Here is an 18,098-nt window from a genome sequence, read left to right as displayed (position 1 = left end):
TTGGTAATAGTAAATGAGATCCAGACTGGTAATATAATCCAACTTGTCTTTACTTGATAACAGCATCAATCCACATAAGTTACAGCAGAAGTCTTTGAGGTCCCAGCAGGTATAGGCAATGTATGGCAGGGATCAATATCTCTTCTGCTTCTATACTATGTGCCTGGAGAATCTGGCAGGTATTTATCTTCTGCTCTGTCTGTCTTCTGCTTGGTATGGGCCTGACTAGCTGAGGAGGAATTTGGCTTCTCCTGGACTCTGGATATGTACTCACAGCTTGGCTCACAGGGAATGCTTCTTCCTGGAGGCTGGAGGTGGCTGCTTGCTTGTCCACAGTCAAGGCTGAAGGGCTTGGACTGGGAAGAGTGATCTTTGGCCTCAGCCAAGGCTTGACCCTGTCTTGGGATCCCTGTTTTATGGGAGCTCCTACTAACACAGCCTACCCCAAGCGGGGGTAGCTGGTACACTGAACTAGAACTCCCTTCTCCTCCCCATGAGACAGGACATGGGACCAGCCCACTTCTGCTCACAGAGGGGGGAGCTAAAACTGGAATGAACTATTCCAGCCTAGCAATACTAAACTGGCTAAGTTTCTGATCACACATTGCTGCTACCTGCTGGTGTACATGGAAATTACAGCATAACATATTAAACAGGCCTAGAAATACATAAAATGACATTAATGACAATATAATTACAAAATATGACAGTTTACCTACATCTAACATGTTGTAGCGGGGAGAAAGAGTTTGGTAACATACTCCGGGATGTTACAGATCCCCGTTACAAGGACAACGCACCGTCCTTAATTCTGTCACTGGTGCGTGATCGTAAGATGCGCGAGTACAAGTGCACGCTGGTAGACGCGCTGCTGGTGGCATTCCCACCTGACAGCGGGGGCACAGTGGAAGCACAAGGCAGAGGACGAGGAAGAGGTCGCCAGCGCAGCTGGGGCACCGCCAGCACCTCAGAAGGCAGGGTTAGCATGGCCGAAATGTGGAAAAGCTTGGTCAGCACGCCACAACAACCAGCACCACCAGCTGATATGGAACGTCTTAGCAGGAGGCAGCATTTCACCAACATGGTGGAGCAGTATGTGTGCACACGCCTACACGTACTGACTGACGTGTCTTCCCCCTTCAACTTCTGGGTCTCCAAATTGGGCACATGGCCTGAGCTTGCCCTTTATGCCTTGGAGGTGCTGGCCTGCCCCGCAGCCGGTGTATTGTCTGAACGTGTGTTTAGCATGGGAGGGGGCGTCATCACAGACAAGTGCAGCCGCCTGTCCACAGCCAACGTGGACAAGCTCACGTTCATTAAAATGAACCAGGCATGGATCCCTCAGGACTTGCTTGTACCTTGTGTAGAATAGACATGTATACCGGCACTAAGCAGCCATTGTTATACTGCAGGGCTATTGCTCATGTTTGTATTTTGGATATTTCACACTCTTTTGGAGTGTACCTTAATTTTACTAAATTTAATTAAAACCAAAAACCTGTATTGGCTATCTTGTCCTCCTCCACCGCCGCTTCCACCTACTCCGCGACATCCACCGCCTCCTCAAACTCCTACTCCATATGGAACTCCACCTCATAAATCAATTTTTATTTTATTTTTTACATGTTTTATTTTATATCATTTCACTTATTTGTCATTAAAATTTTCGGATGAAATTCACCAATTTTTGGGTGTATATAGTACCACTGCTATACCCAGTAGGCCGGTTAAAAAAAAAAATGGCATTAACATTTTCGGGTAAAATTCACCAATTTTTGGGTGTATAGTACCACTGCTATACCTAGTAGGTCCGTTAAAAAATAAATAAAAATTGTCATTAACATTTTCGGGTGAAATTCACCAATTTTTGGGTGTAAAGTACCACTGCTATACCTGGTAGGCCCGTTAAAAAATAAATAAAAATTGTCATTAACATTTTCGGGTAAAATTCACCAATTCTTGGGTGTATGGTACCACTGCTATACCAATTAGACCGGTAAAATAAATAAAAATTGTCATTAACATTTTCGGGTGAAATTAACAAATTTTTGGGTGTATAGTACCACTGCTATATCTAGTAGGCCGGTTAAAAAAAATAAAATAAAATTGTTATTAACATTTTCTGGTGAAATTCAAAAAATTTTGGGTGTGAAGTACCACTTCTATACCTAGTAGGCCGTATTAAAAAATAAAAATAAATTGTCAGTTACATTTTCGGGTGAAATTAACCAATTTTTGGGTGTATAGTACCACTGCTATACCTAGTTGACAGGTTAAACAATAAAAAAATGTGTCTGTTACATTTTATGGTGAAATTCAGCAATTTTCTGTTGTGATGTACCACTGCAATAGCTATTAGACCAGTAAAAAAAAAACATTTGTCAGTTACATTTTATGGTCAAAACAATTGTTTTCTGTCATAGACCCCTGCTCTACCAAGTAGACAGGTTAATTAATTTCTGTAATTATACAATTTTAGATGTGAATAAACCCCTGCTCTGCATAGGTGACAGGGAATAAAATTTCTGAAATGCTCCTTTAATTGATGCGTGCCATCTCCTTTGATTCAATGCTTAAACTGAAACAAGTTGTACCACATTTAAGCTTTAATACTTTGTCCCACATTTCCGCTATACTCTTTTGGTCAACATTTGCATCTCAATAGCTTTCCCCACAATTCCGCTTGACTCTTTTGGCCCACATTTGGGCTTCTGCAATTTGTCCCACATTTGCGCCTCAATAGCTTTTCCCACGTTACTTCTCAATCCCAATTTTTTTCAATAAATTTATCTCCCTTAAATTTGGTCTCTTTTTCTCATGCTCCCTCTCCGGCCTGAAACCCTGATTCCCCGCCACCCGTAATCACCATGGTAGGCGCATAAAAGAACATCGAAAGTTGATGTAGCAGATATCAAATTGGATCGTAAACATCACGGGACGTGCAACATGGAGGGGCCGTAAGTGTGCACACGCCTACACGAACTGACTGACAGGGGTCAGCCCCTGCAACTTCTGGGTCTCCAAATTGTGCACATGGCCTGAGCTTGCCCTTTACGCCTTGGAGGTGCTAGCCTGCCCTGCAGCCGGTGTATTGTCTGAACGTGTGTTTAGCACGACTGGAGGGTTATATTTCCCAATGTTTTGGGGTGTACCCTAATTTAAAAAAATAAAAAATAAAAAATTAAACCAAAAACCATTGTTGGCTACCTCCTCCACCGCCACTTCCACCTACACCACCACATCCACCGCCTCCTCAACCTTCTACTCCATATGGACCTGGTCCTCCTAGAACAAGATTATTATTTTTTATTTTTACGTATGTTATTTTAAGTGATTTCTCTATCCACATTTGTTTGCACAGCACTTGCCATGCTCTTAACCACATTTTGACGGCATTTGCAGCCCTCTAGCCCTTTCCATGACATTTTTACAGCCATTTTAGTAAGTTCAGGTCCCCATTGACTTCAATGGGGTTCAGGTTTGGGGTCAAGTTCGGGTCCCAAACTCGAACTTTTTTACGAAGTTCGGCCGAACCCATCGAACCCGTCGAACCCAAACATCCAGGTGTCCGCTCAACTCTAGTTGCAAGACATGTTAAGGAGTTGGAGATTGACACTAGGGTTACTTCCTCCACAAGGTGGTACTGCAAATAAAGTTTTCTCTTGGAAGGGAGCTAATCTGCATATATTTTTCCCAGGGTGCATCGCTTGGCCTTTAAGACTCCCTACACTCCAGTGCTCTCCACAAGTAGAAAGAGGACCACCGAAGATCTTAGCATTTAAATAACCTTATGAAGCTCCCAACTTCATCCTTATGCTGTCCCAGACAGAGGATCGCACATTTGTTTCTTACCGGCTGTTCATTTATTCATTAAGGTCAGACATGGAAAGTGCTAAAGAGCTGGTGGTAAGTAGGACAATATCAATAGATCTTCTGTGCTGTCATATGAGGGCCCGGGCTCGTGCCAACCACTGCAGGCTAATGAACCATTCAGTTGAACAATAAACCCAAGGGATTTTAATCATCCAGCTGAAAGAAAAGTTAAAAGGCTAAAAAGGCTGATTCAGATCTTTTGTAATATCCTCGCGTTACGGTCTTGGATTTGATCCAACGTTATGGAGATCTGTTACTCACAAGCTGACAAGACAAGGGGACTTTGGGGCATCATATTCCATGTCGTAAATGAGGGCACGACTTCCGCAGAGATAACGGGTCTGTACGGACAGGATAAACCGAGACTGCTTAACCCGAAAGAAATCTCTTATTCCTGCAAGATTTATCTAAGTGCTTAGCGGATTATATTATCAGATGGGAAGACGGTGGGGAGATTTATAACCGCAGCTGCCGAATCTGAGACACGGATCTTCTACTTTTCATGTGTTTAAAATTATTATCCCTTACTTTTTTTAATTTTGCTTTTGAATATGTAGGATGCCATCATTGAGGTAATGTACAACAATGAGGACATTTATCGAAAGGAAGTCAAAGCCAAAGTTAGAACAATCGATTAGGACACTAAAGATGAGATCTAGAATCTGGTTGGATACCATGGATAATTCCTACATTTTCCCCTTAAAGAGGACCTTTCATCGGTCCAAACATTGTGAACTAAGTATCATGACATATACAGCGCCGCTCTGGTCTCCCGTTATGTCCTCCGGTATGTTCGGGGACTTGGTTATAGTAGGCAGAGTCTGCCCTTGTTCTGCTGGGCGTCTCCTTCTCCTAGGCTGTAGCGCTGGCCAATCGCAAAGCAGAGCTCACAGCCTGGAAGAAAAAACCTCCCAGGCTGTGGGCTCTGCACTGCGATTGGCCAGCGCTAGGAGAAGGAGACGCCCAGCAGAACGAGGGCAGACTCCGCCTACTATAACCAAGTCCCCTAAGTCTCCGCCTACGATAACGAAGTCCCCGAACATACCGGAGGACATAACTGGAGAACGGAGCGGCGCCCAGGGATAATAGTAAGTGCAGTGAGATCCCTGGGTGCCGCTGTATATGTCATGATACTTAGTTCACAATGTTTTGATCGATGAAAGGTCCTCTTTAAGTTAGACTTGATAAATTTGTTTTATTTTGTGTAATTGTGTGTATGTTTATACAGATAAGTAAGTCTGGATCATAGGGAGGGCACATGAGTACATACTCTGTTATCGCCACCTCCTTGGTAGCCTCTGCCACCCAGCCTCCTCAATGGACCGTTGGTGATCCATTCTTGCTGAGATGAGATGGAGATGCATGTGTGTGTTTTTTCTTTATAAGGTCTATAGTTGGCTGATATGCATGTGTTCTCCATATGGAGAAAGGAGTCTGCCATACACCTCTGACAGAGGCTTATCTCCCTTGAGAAGACCAAATAGTGCAACTTGAAATTCAACATGCCAGATCCTTTTTTCTCCCAGGATGCCACCATATACTGTACATTAGACAGTCCTCTAGGCCCATCACTATCGGCACCCATATAATGTGCACGGCCTCCTTATTAAAAGGGACCCTTCCATCAATTTGTTTCTTTTTCACATATTAACATCCAATTTTTTTGCTATACCATATAAAATGGGCAAATGGTTTAATGGATATAATTTTTGAAGTCGCTCCATGTATTCTGCTTCCTGTCCTGGATCTTTGTTTAGACTTTTAGCACTGCAAACAGTTTCTCTTAACTCTCTCAATCAGACCATCACTGCGACCAGAGAGAAGAGGCAGCCGTGCGAGGCGGGGGATTATTGATTCAATTAGAGCATCAAACATTACATTTATCAATACAATGCTCTTCTGTCAGCATCTTTATGCCCTATCAAGAGAAAAGTAGAGCCGTCATATTGTTATCCCAATTCTACACCAACTATTATTATGAGGAATACACGTCATATAACTAGTGTTGAGCGCGAATATTTGAATAGCGAATTTTAATCTCGAATACCGGCACATCGAGAATTTGCGAATATTTATAATATACTGCTATATATTCGTTTTTAGAATATTCGGCATTTTTTTTCATCGGAACACATGATTCCTCCCTGCTTCATTGGCCCACAAGCAACTTAAGCAGGGGAGAATCATGACTTCAGATGGAAAAAAATTACGAATATTCTAAAAAACGAATATATAGCAGTATATTGAATATAGTGCTATATATTAGTTTTATAGAATATTCGTCATTTTTTTCCATCGGAAGTCATGATTCCCCCCTGCTTAAGTTGCTTGTGGGCCAATGACTCATTGGCCCACAAGCAAGAAGCAGTGAGGAATCATGTGTTCCGATGGAAAAAAATGACGAATATTCTAAAAGCGAATATATAGCAGTATATTCTATAGTGCTATATATTCATTTTTTGACCCACGCCTGTATTGAGCGCGCAGTATTCGCAAAAAAAATTCTTTCAATATTGGGGCCCATTTGTCAACTGATTTACGCATCTTTTGTGACGTTTATCAGTCTCAGATTTAGTCAAAAGCCATTTTGCAACAAAATTTGCGACTTTTCCCCTTGCGCCCGCCACTTTCCCCACATGTCCATCTTATTTATCATTTTCTATGCCACTTTTTGGCATACAAAATTACTTAAAGTGGTTTTCCCACTTCAGACAATGGGGGCATGTCACTAGGATGTGCCCCCAATGTCTGATAGGTGCAGGTCCCACCCCTAGGACCTGCACCTACACCGAGAACGGAGACCTGAAAGTTATGGAGAGCGCACCGCGCATGCATAGCCGCCCTCCATTCATTTATATGAGTCCGCCGAAAATAGCCAAGCACTGGCTCGGCTGTTTCCGTCAGCCCCATAGAAATGAATGGGAGCAGTGGCTGTGCAAGCACGGTGCGCTCTCATTCAGTACTATGGGGAGAGTGCTTGGTGGTGCTCCAGGCACCACCTTCTCCGCTCCGTTCTCGGAGGTGGGACCCGCACCTATCAGACAATGGGGGCATATCCTAGTGATATGCCCCCATTGTCTCAGATAGAAATACCCCTTTAAATCTACACCAGCAAGGGAGCTGGAGTAGATTTTAAATTGTTTCGCACCCTGCTAGAGAAAGTGACTGCACCAGCAGATAACTTTGGCGCTTCCTTCAGCAGCGCAGGCACAATTAGGCCCACCCTCTTAATCCCCAGTCTTAAAAATGTGCCCCATTGAGTTTAAAATTACCCTTTTCGGAAAGGAAATTGATGACTTGTCTTTATAATTCTCATACACTTTACAAGAAGGGCCATGGGAGTTTGTGATGACTGCTGCTATATGTGGCTGTTATAGTAGGTTCTGTTACAGGCGGTAGGATGGAGGACCTCCACCAAACTTAAGGCTGCATTACACTGCTTGATGCCTCATCTGCACCGGCCGGATTACACAGGACGCAAAGTGAATCGTCACTGCAGTCATTACTCCTGTATTTGGTGCCCATGATTATCAGCAGCGCATCCATAATCACAAGGGCAGATCTGCGAGATATGTGGGCTTGTCGTTTATCAGCCGATCAGCTACTCGATTGTACGGGCCAATTATCGGGAATCAGTGTCGCTATGAGACGTTTGTTTCTGATAATTACAGTTTCATAGGGAGTCTGGAATTGGAGATAAGTAGTACCATGAGTCAGTGTCATAATCCTATATATAACAGAATACCTGAAATAAGACAAGTTTATGCCAAAAAACAAAAAATATCTGATCAGTCCTATGAGCTATATGGGCACTATAGGGGGCATTTACAAACATATATGCCACTTTTGTCGCGTATATCTGGTGCATATTCTCACGCCATGTTGTGGCAGAATCTGCAACTTCTTCGCTGCTCAAGCAAGATCTAAAAAAGGGGGCATGGGGTGGGTGAGGAAGGGGACGGGCCTGTAGGTATGTCTCATTTATCATTTTTAACGCTTGGTTTAGGCGTAGAAATTGGTCTAAATGTAAGACAGCTAGAAAGCCGGCGCCTCTACATAACTTCAGCGATCCACTGCCAGCGCAGGGGATTATTAAAACAAATGTACGTATAATGTATAGAAATCTCAGAAGACTTGCCCCTCTAGTAACCACTCTGTAAGACAAATCACCAATCAGGAGAAGAACCCTTTGCCCTAGGACCATGTTCAGGATCAGGACCATAATTATACTCTGCAAGGAGCCCCTAGGTTGCAGAAACTCCCACCTCCTGTTGAAAGTTTTCTCTTAAAGGGTCAGTAAATGTATTTACAAAGTGTTTTCCTGCTCCAATACATCGAAAATAAAAAATGAAGCAATTGAGGAAATAGTCTTGCTTAGAAATCTCCTCGCATTAGGGGATACAGCTGTTATACAGACCTATGTGTCTCTATGGTTACAGACTACAAACAGACGCTGCGTAGTCTGGTTTTGCAGTCATATGTTACTCCACCTTATCTTCCTCCTAGTCTTGGAAAACTGCAGACAGCAGTGACAAGGTGGACCTACACTGTAAGGGCCCTATTATTGGCAAGTTTCAGGCCAATTATTGAACATTCCCGATAATTGGCTCAGATAATAGAGCAGCAAACGCTATTTCATCGGATGAAAGATACCCGATTATCAGCAGCTCACCTCACAGAATTAGGGAGGAACGATTGCACTACCCATCATTCCTCTAACATTCTTTATGCTTCGGCCTGTGTAATCAGTTTGGTGCAAATGAGCACCTATAGATGTTTTACCTTCCATCGACGCTTGGAAATTGGGCCTAAAGGGAATCTGGCCTGTGGATAGGGGATAAATATTGTTTGTGGGAAAATCCCTGTACTCATTCACACGGGGGGATGAAGTGGGCCAGATTCGTAAAACTCTAGTGGGCTTTTTACCCAACTAAAAGAAGGTTAGAGACAATGACAGACATCGGAAAGATTTAAGTGAAAGCCCTCGACCCACTCGATGGCTGAGGAGAGTGAGACAGGTAGATGGTATATAAAAACCATAATATTAAGAAGAAGATGGAGAAGAAGAAATGTTTCTAATCACATGAAAACAAGGAGGGAGGGGAAGATTGCCAGATGGAATAGATCCATGTTTTTAAAGTAGGCACAATATTCTTTTCACTCTGATCATTTAGGGCAAGAAATGAGTCTGAGCCGGTGGAGATGATGACCTGTGGACTTACGCGGTTTGAGGTCCTGTTTTAAAATTACTTCATAGAGTCTCAGAAATTACTAATAAATCAGAGCCGTGATGAAATGGATAAAGTGATCTACAGAATGTCTGTGAAGGTTGTCATCCAGGTCATAGTATATCAGCAGTAATAAGTCAACTGGACATTCGCGATTAATCCCACTAGTTTTCTCAATTAGAATGAGATGACTAGCAAAACATCTTCAAGAGAAAATCTAACAAGTCTAGATACTCTGACTTATTACTACTGATGATCTACAGAATGGCTCTATGAATCATCCATATTTCCCCCAGACATGTAGAACATCCCTAAAAGAGGAAAAAGAGACAATTCCAATGGAATCATAGGACAATCGTTGTAGTGTTCTCTGTCTTGAAGGAGCATGTGCATTGTACAAATGTTACAGAGATGAGTTTATTCATATCACTTTGTACTATCTACCACCGCAGGTACACCAACACAGTTTCCTCAACTTTTTCGTTTATGACTATAGATGAGCGAATTTACGTAAATTTGTTTCTGTCCGATTCGTCCAAAAAATTCATTTAGTGTACGAATCGATTCTACCTGAATCAAAGGGCATTAAATGGCTGGACAATAGAGTTGAGCGGACACCTGGATGTTCGGGTTCGAGAAGTTCGGCCGAACTTCCCGAAAATGTTCGGGTTTGGGATCCGAACCCGATCCGAACTTCATCCCGAACCCGAACCCCATTGCAAAAGGCAGCAAAATGTAGGTAAATCCCCTGCAAACAAATGTGGATAGGGAAATGAATTAAAATTAAATAAATAAAAATTAACCAAAATCTATTGGAGAGAGGTCCCATAGCAGAGAATCAGGCTTCACGTCACCCACCACTGGAACAGTCCATTTTCATAAATTTAGGCCCCGGCACCCAGGCAGAGGAGAGAGGTTCTGTAACACAGAATCTGGCTTCATGTCACCAGAGAATCAGTCTTCATGTCATAGCAGAGAATCAGGCTTCACGTCACCCACCACTGCAACAGTCCATTGTCATATATTTAGGCCCAGCACCTAGGCAGAGGAGAGAGGTCCCGTAACAGACAATCTGGCTTCATGTCAGCAGAGAATCAGTCTTCATATCATAGCAGAGAATCAGGCTTCACGTCAGCCACCACTGCAACAGTCCATTGTCATATATTTAGGCCCAGCACCCAGGCAGAGGAGAGAGGTCCCGTAACAGACAATCTGGCTTCATGTCAGCAGAGAATCAGGCTTCACGTCACCCACCACTGTAACAGTCCATTGGCATATATTTAGGCCCAGCACCCAGGCAGAGGAGAGAGGTCCCGTAACAGAGAATCTGGCTTCATGTCAGCAGAGAATCAGTCTTCATGTCATAGCAGAGAATCAGGCTTCACGTCAGCCACCACTGCAACAGTCCATTTTCATAAATTTAGGCCCAGCACCCAGGCAGAGGAGAGAGGTCCCGTAACAGACAATCTGGCTTCATGTCAGCAGAGAATCAGTCTTCATGTCATAGCAGAGAATCAGGCTTCACGTCACCCAACATTGGAACAGTCCATTGGCATATATTTAGGCCCCGGCACCCAGGCAGAGGAGAGGTTCATTCAACTTTGGGTAGCCTCGCAATATAATGGCAAAATGAAAATAAAAATAGGATTGAATGAGGAAGTGCCCTGGAGTCCAATAATATATGGTTAAGGGGAGGTAGTTAATGTCTAATCTGGACAAGGGACGGACAGATCCTGTGGGATCCATGCCTGGTTCATTTTTATGAACGTCAGCTCGTCCACATTGGCTGTAGACAGGCGGCTGCGTTTTTCTGTAATGACGCCCCCTGCCGTGCTGAATACACGTTCAGACAAAACTCTTGCCGCCGGGCAGGCCAGCACCTCCAAGGCATAAAAGGCTAGCTCTGGCCACGTAGACAATTTAGAGACCCAGAAGTTGAATGGGGCCGAACCATCAGTCAGTACGTGGAGGGGTGTGCACACGTACTGTTCCACCATATTAGTGAAATGTTGCCTCCTGCTAACACGTTGCGTATCAGGTGGTGGTGCAGTTAGCTGTGGCGTGTTGACAAAACTTTTCCACATCTCTGCCATGCTAACCCTGCCCTCAGAGGAGCTGGCCGTGACACAGCTGCCTTGGCGACCTCTTGCTCCTCCTCTGCCTTGGCCTTGGGCTTCCACTTGTTCCCCTGTGACATTTGGGAATGCTCTCAGTAGCGCGTCTACCAACGTGCGCTTGTACTCGCGCATCTTCCTATCACGCTCCAGTGAAGGAAGTAAGGTGGGCAGATTGTCTTTGTAACGGGGATCCAGCATGGTGGCAACCCAGTAGTCCGCACACGTTAAAATGTGGGCAACTCTGCTGTCGTTGCGCAGGCACTGCAGCATGTAGTCGCTCATGTGTGCCAGGCTGCCCAAGGGTAAGGACAAGCTGTCCTCTGTGGGAGGCGTATCGTCATCGTCCTGCCTTTCCCCCCAGCCATGCACCAATGATGGGCCCGAGCTGCGTTGGGTGCCACCCCGCTGTGACCATGCTTCATCCTCATCCTCCTCCATCTCCTCCTCATCCTCGTCCTCCTCGTCCTCCAGTAGTGGGCCCTGGCTGGCCACATTTGTACCTGGCCTCTGCTGTTGAAATAAACCTCCCTCTGAGTCACTTCGAAGAGACTGGCCTGAAAGTGCTAAAAATTAGCCCTCTTCCTCCTCCTCCTCCTCCTGGGCCACCTCCTCTTCCATCATCGCCCTAAGTGTTTTCTCAAGGAGACATAGAAGTGGTATTGTAACGCTGATAACGGCGTCATCGCCACTGGCCATGTTGGTGGAGTACTCGAAACAGCGCAACAGGGCACACAGGTCTCGCATGGAGGCCCAGTCATTGGTGGTGAAGTGGTGCTGTTCCCGCAGTGCAACTGACCCGTGCATGCTGCAGCTTAAACTCCACTATGGCCTGTGGCTGCTCGTAGTCTGTCCAGCATGTGCAAGGTGGTGTTCCACCTGGTGGGCACGTCGCATATGAGGCGGTGAGCGGGAAGGCCGAAGTTATGCTGTAGCGCAGACAGGCGAGCAGCGGCAGGATGTGAACGCCGGAAGCACGAACAGACGGCCCGCACTTTATGCAGCAGCTCTGACATGTCGGGGTAGTTGTGAATGAACTTCTGCACCACCAAATTCAGCACATGCGCCAAGCAAGGGATGTGCGTCAAACCGGCTAGTCCCAGAGCTGCAACGAGATTTCGCCCATTATCGCACACCACCAGGCCGGGCTTGAGGCTCACCGGCAGCAACAACTCGTCGGTCTGTTGTTCTATACCCCGCCACAACTCCTGTGCGGTGTGGGGCCTGTCCCCCAAACATATGAGTTTCAGAATGGCCTGCTGACGTTTACCCGGGGCTGTGCTGAAGTTGGTGGTGAAGGTGTGTGGCTGACTGGATGAGCAGGTGGAAGAAGAGGAGGAGGAAGCCGAGAAGGAGGAGGTGGCAACAGGAGGCAAAGAATGTTGCCCTGCGATCCTTGGCGGCGGAAGGACGTGCGCCAAACAGCTCTCCGCCTGGGGCCCAGCTGCCACTACATTTACCCAGTGTGCAGGTAGGGAGATATAGCGTCCCTGGCCGTGCTTACTGGTCCACGTATCTGTGGTTAGGTGGACCTTGCTACAGATGGCGTTGCGCAGTGCACACTTGATTTTATCGGATACTTGGTTGTGCAGGGAAGGCACGGCTCTCTTGGAGAAGTAGTGGCGGCTGGGAACAACATACTGTGGGACAGCAAGCGACATGAGCTGTTTGAAGCTGTCTGTGTCCACCAGCCTAAATGACAGCATTTCATAGGCCAGTAGTTTAGAAATGCTGGCATTCAGGGCCAGGGATCGAGGGTGGCTAGGTGGGAATTTACGCTTTCTCTCAAATGTTTGTGAGATGGAGAGCTGAACGCTGCCGTGTGACATGCTTGAGACGATTGGTGACGGAGGTGGTGGTGTTGGTGGTATATCCCCTGTTTGCTGGGCGGCAGGTGCCAACGTTCCTCCAGAGGCGGAGGAAGAGGCCGAGGCGGCAGCAGCAGAAGAGGCCGAGGCGGCGGCAGCAGCAGAAGAGACCGAGGCGGCAGCAGCAGAAGAGGCCGAGGCGGCAGCAGCAGAAGAGGTAGCAGGGGGAGCCTGAGTGACTTCCTTGGTTTTAAGGTGTTTACTCCACTGCAGTTCATGCTTTGCATGCAGGTGCCTGGTCATGCAGGTTGTGCTCAGGTTCAGAACGTTAATGCCTCGCTTCAGGCTCTGATGGCACAGCGTGCAAACCACTCGGGTCTTGTCGTCAGCACATTGTTTGAAGAAGTGCCATTCCAGGGAACTCCTTGAAGCTGCCTTTGGGGTGCTCGGTCCCAGATGGCGGCGGTCAGTAGCAGGCGGAGTCTCTTGGCGGCGGGTGTTCTGCTTTTTCCCACTGCTCCCTCTTTTGCTACGCTGTTGGCTCGGTCTCACCACTGCCTCTTCCTCCGAACTGTGAAAGTCAGTGGCACGACCTTCATTCCATGTGGGGTCTAGGACCTCATCGTCCCCTGCATCGTCTTCCACCCAGTCTTGATCCCTGACCTCCTGTTCAGTCTGCACACTGCAGAAAGACGCAGCAGTTGGCACCTGTGTTTCGTCATCATCAGAGACATGCTGAGGTGGTATTCCCATGTCCTCATCATCAGGAAACATAAGTGGTTGTGCGTCAGTGCATTCTATGTCTTTCACCGCTGGGGAAGGGCTGGGTGGATGCCCTTGGGAAACCCTGCCAGCGGAGTCTTCAAACAGCATAAGAGACTGCTGCATAACTTGAGGCTGAGACAGTTTCCCTGATATGCATGGGGGTGATGTGACAGACTGATGGGGTTGGTTTTCAGGCGCCATCTGTGCGCTTTCTGCAGAAGACTGGGTGGGAGATAATGTGAACGTGCTGGATCCACTGTCGGCCACCCAATTGACTAATGCCTGTACCTGCTCAGGCCTTACCATCCTTAGAACGGCATTGGGCCCCACCATATATCGCTGTAAATTCTGGCGGCTACTGGGACCTGAGGTAGTTGGGACACTAGGACGTGTGGCTGTGGCAGAACGGCCACGTCCTCTCCCAGCACCAGAGGGTCCACTAACACCACCACGACCATGTCCACGTCTGCGTCCCTTACTAGATGTTTTCCTCATTGTTATGGTTCACCACAACAACAAAAATATTATTTGGCCCAATGTATTGTATTCAAATTCAGCTGAATATAAATTTGAGGCCTAGTATTTAGGCGCTGGGTGACCGGTATGGGTTTACTGACAGAATTTGACTTGGAAATGCACAGTAGCGTGTGTGTGAAGTTATTCTGAATGACCCTATGTGCACCTTGAATATTATATACCCTTTTAGGGATAGATTTCAAATAGCTCTGATACAGCAGAAACCACTAAATTTTTAAATTGCTAAATTGGGAAATGTATTTCAACCCAGAACAAGAAATGTGCTTTGGCGGACACTAACTAACTCGCCCAGCTACAGCAGTAACGACAGATTTAGCTGGATATGAATTTGAGGCCTAGTATTTAGGCGCTGGGTGACAGGTATAGGTTTACTGACAGAATTAGACTGGGATATGGCCAAAAAATAACCACACTATGGTTAAATGCACTTGGTGTGACAGCTTGACAAACCACACTACTGAGGGTTAAATGCACTTGGTGACAGGCGCAGCTTGCCCCTGATGTAGTATATGGCCAAAAAATAAACAGACTATTGCTGGTTAAATGCACTTGGTGTGACAGCTTCACCCTGATGTAGGCTTTAGCCAAAAAATAACCACACCATTGAGGGTTAAATGCACTTGGTCGCAGCTTGTGCTGGCGCACCACAAGACACACAATGGCCGCCGATCACCCCAGAAAAAAGTGACTGACAAACGGTCTGGGCAGCCTAAAAACAGTGAGCAATTGAGTATCAGCAGCTCAATGATCCACAGCTGCAGATCGATCAATAATCAAGTCCTTTGGAGGAGTTAATCTGCCTAATCTCGCCCTACTGTCGCAGCCGCAACCTCTCCCTACACTAATCAGAGCAGATATGGCAAAGTGGTCAGTCCTATGTCACAACACGGACAAGTACTTGCGCTGCTGCTGGTCCCGGAATAGTGCGGTAGGTTTCACACTGGCAAAGTCAAATCAATGGGTTTTGGAACCGCGCTGCTGGACACTATGTGTTCCGGTCACAGGTGAATGATACAAGGGTGTCCACCCTCTCCTCAATGCCAAGGGATATGATCTTTCCAGATCTCCTCCTCTGCAGGGTTTAAGATGATACGGAGAATAGTGAAGCACCCTTGAGAATCTTATCTTTAAAAGGTTTTATTCTACTTACAACAAATCAGTAGACAAAAGGCATAAAATACAAATCGATCGTCACAATCCTGCCCAGTGGTGGAGTAGAACGTTACAACCAGCATCACCCTGATGTAGGCTTTAGCCAAAAAATAACCACACCATTGAGGGTTAAATGCACTTGGTCGCAGCTTGTGCTGGCGCACCACAAGACACAAAATGGCCGCCGATCACCCCAGTAAAAAGTGACTGACAAACGGTCTGGGCAGCCTAAAAACAGTGAGCAATTGAGTATCAGCAGCTCAATGATCCACAGCTGCAGATCGATCAATAATCAAGTCCTTTGGAGGAGTTAATCTGCCTAATCTCGCCCTAACGTCGCAGCCGCAACCTCTCCCTACACTAATCAGAGCAGAGTGACAGGCGGCGCTATGTGACTCCAGCTTAAATAGAGGCTGGGTCACATGGTGCTCTGGCCAATCACAGCCATGCCAATAGTAGGCATGGCTGTGATGGCCTTTTGGGGCAAGTAGTATGACACTTGCGGCAAGAAAGCGTCACAAAAGCGCCAAGAAAGCGACGAACACCGAACCCGAACCCGGACTTTTACGAAAATGTTCGGGTTCGGGTCCGTGTCACGGACACCCCAAAATTCGGTATGAACCCGAACTATACAGTCCGGGTTCGCTCATCCCTACTGGACAATCCTTCTCTCCTACTCTCACACTCACAAAAAAAAACCTCAAGAAATTCTGAATCAGATTTTGAAAAAAATATATATTCACATCGAATTTTAATTCTAAAGAATAGATTTTCTCATCTCTGGTTTATGACCATGTAGAAATTCAGTGCTGCTCTATCTGTATATTTTACCTGAGTTGGTAAAGAAGGGGCTCAGGTTCAAGGGTAAGACAATGTAAAGGGTTCTTTAGTCTCATAATGGAAGGAAGCAGATGAAAACAGGAAGTTCTGCATGTAAACATCTTGCTAGGATGCAGTGATGCTGAGAACAGGGGAAGGAAAGCGCTGACATATAAAACAGGTATGGGGGGGGGGGGTATTCACTGTTTGGGTACTCTGAACAGATTAAAATAATCATTGGACTGGAGGGTTAAAGGGGTTATCCAACCTCAAAAATCCCCCCCCCTCCCAAAATCCCCAGACAGTACTTACCTCACTCGCCTGCACCTGTGTCGCTTCTGATGCTGACACGGCCACCGCTGCTTCTCACCATTGTGTGAATCAAAATGTACGGTGCTGGGGGGAAGGGGGTGCAGCCAATAGCAGGCTGCGACGCAGATGAGCCTTCCTTGCATCGAGGGTGACACTAGGGAAGCTCGTTCACGTCGTGGCCTGCTATTGGCTGCCCCCGCCCCATGGTTGGATGTTTTGATCCGCTTGACGGGGAGATGCAGCGGCAGCCATGAAGGAACGTGGGTGCAGAGGGGCAAGGTAGGTGTGTGAGAGGCCAGGGCATTTGGGGTTTTTAAGGCAACATTTTAAAGTACAAGAAGACAGGTGGTAAAGCAGTAACACTGACTGCTAATTTTCCACCCACGCACTAATTGCTGCTCTGTGTAATTTCTCATTTTATCCTGCAGCGACTCAATGGAAACAAGCAGCCAGCAGATGGTTCCCCTGTCCAAATGGCACAACCGCCAGAGATCACTGATAAACTGGAGACCTGGCAACGGAACATAGGTTGTCTAAAGTCAACACATGAACACCATGAAAAAGTTTTCTGATGTTTCATCTTTAATGTTTCCAGGCAAACTTCTACTAGAGACATCAAAATAGTATAGACATCTGAGAGTAGTCCTGCAATTTGAAATATAATCGTTTTTTTCTTCTATTTTGAATATTAATTCTAGAGATACATTTCTTGAAATTTGTTATGGGTCCAATTCTATCAAATTATTCAGAAAATTCAGTTGAGGTCTGAAATGATTCTACTCAAATCCATAGTGCTCCGATTGGCCTGAAAATGTGTGTATGCCATTCTGAGGTCTCCTAGGACCCATTATTTTATCTCTCATCTTTCTTTTATTATTTTATTTATATATTTTTTTCTCTCTCTCGCTCTTTTTCCCCTTTTAACCTCAATAACGCAATGACAGCAATAATAAATAATGTCAGATTCACCCTGACGTACATAGCTATGGATAAATATATAGTTAATGGTGTTAACAAACAGCGCGCTTAAAAATACCCCACACCGTTACATGTGTTAAAAAAACAATGGGTAAAGAAATTGTCCCATATTAAAGCCGACGCACATACACAGTAGTATTGGAAGAAACAGTGGCTTGTTATGATCAAGCATCCAAAAATGATGCCTTAACACGACAGATGCCTGCCCATGTCTGTGCACATATACAGTAGTATCTGAAGAAACAGTGCTTTGTTCTGAACAAGAGGTGCAAAAATTATTCCCTTTTTAGGAGCAGCAGCAGCAAAGTATGGAACCTGATGGACAAGGCAGGTGATCTGAAACTTTGGAGGGGTATTAGTAGTGGTGAGGAGGTGACATCCATTCTTCACTCAGAAAATCATAACTCAGCATGGCTAAAGTGGTAATAAATGTAATGTGCTTCTGCATGTGAGGTGCTATACATGGTAAGCATTGGAAGTAATATTGAATACAAATTGTATATTAAAATTTC

Source organism: Bufo gargarizans, chromosome 4, assembly GCF_014858855.1.
Source record: "Bufo gargarizans isolate SCDJY-AF-19 chromosome 4, ASM1485885v1, whole genome shotgun sequence".
NCBI classification, from domain to species: Eukaryota; Metazoa; Chordata; class Amphibia; order Anura; family Bufonidae; genus Bufo; species Bufo gargarizans.
Note: the sequence above shows the minus strand (reverse complement) of the source record.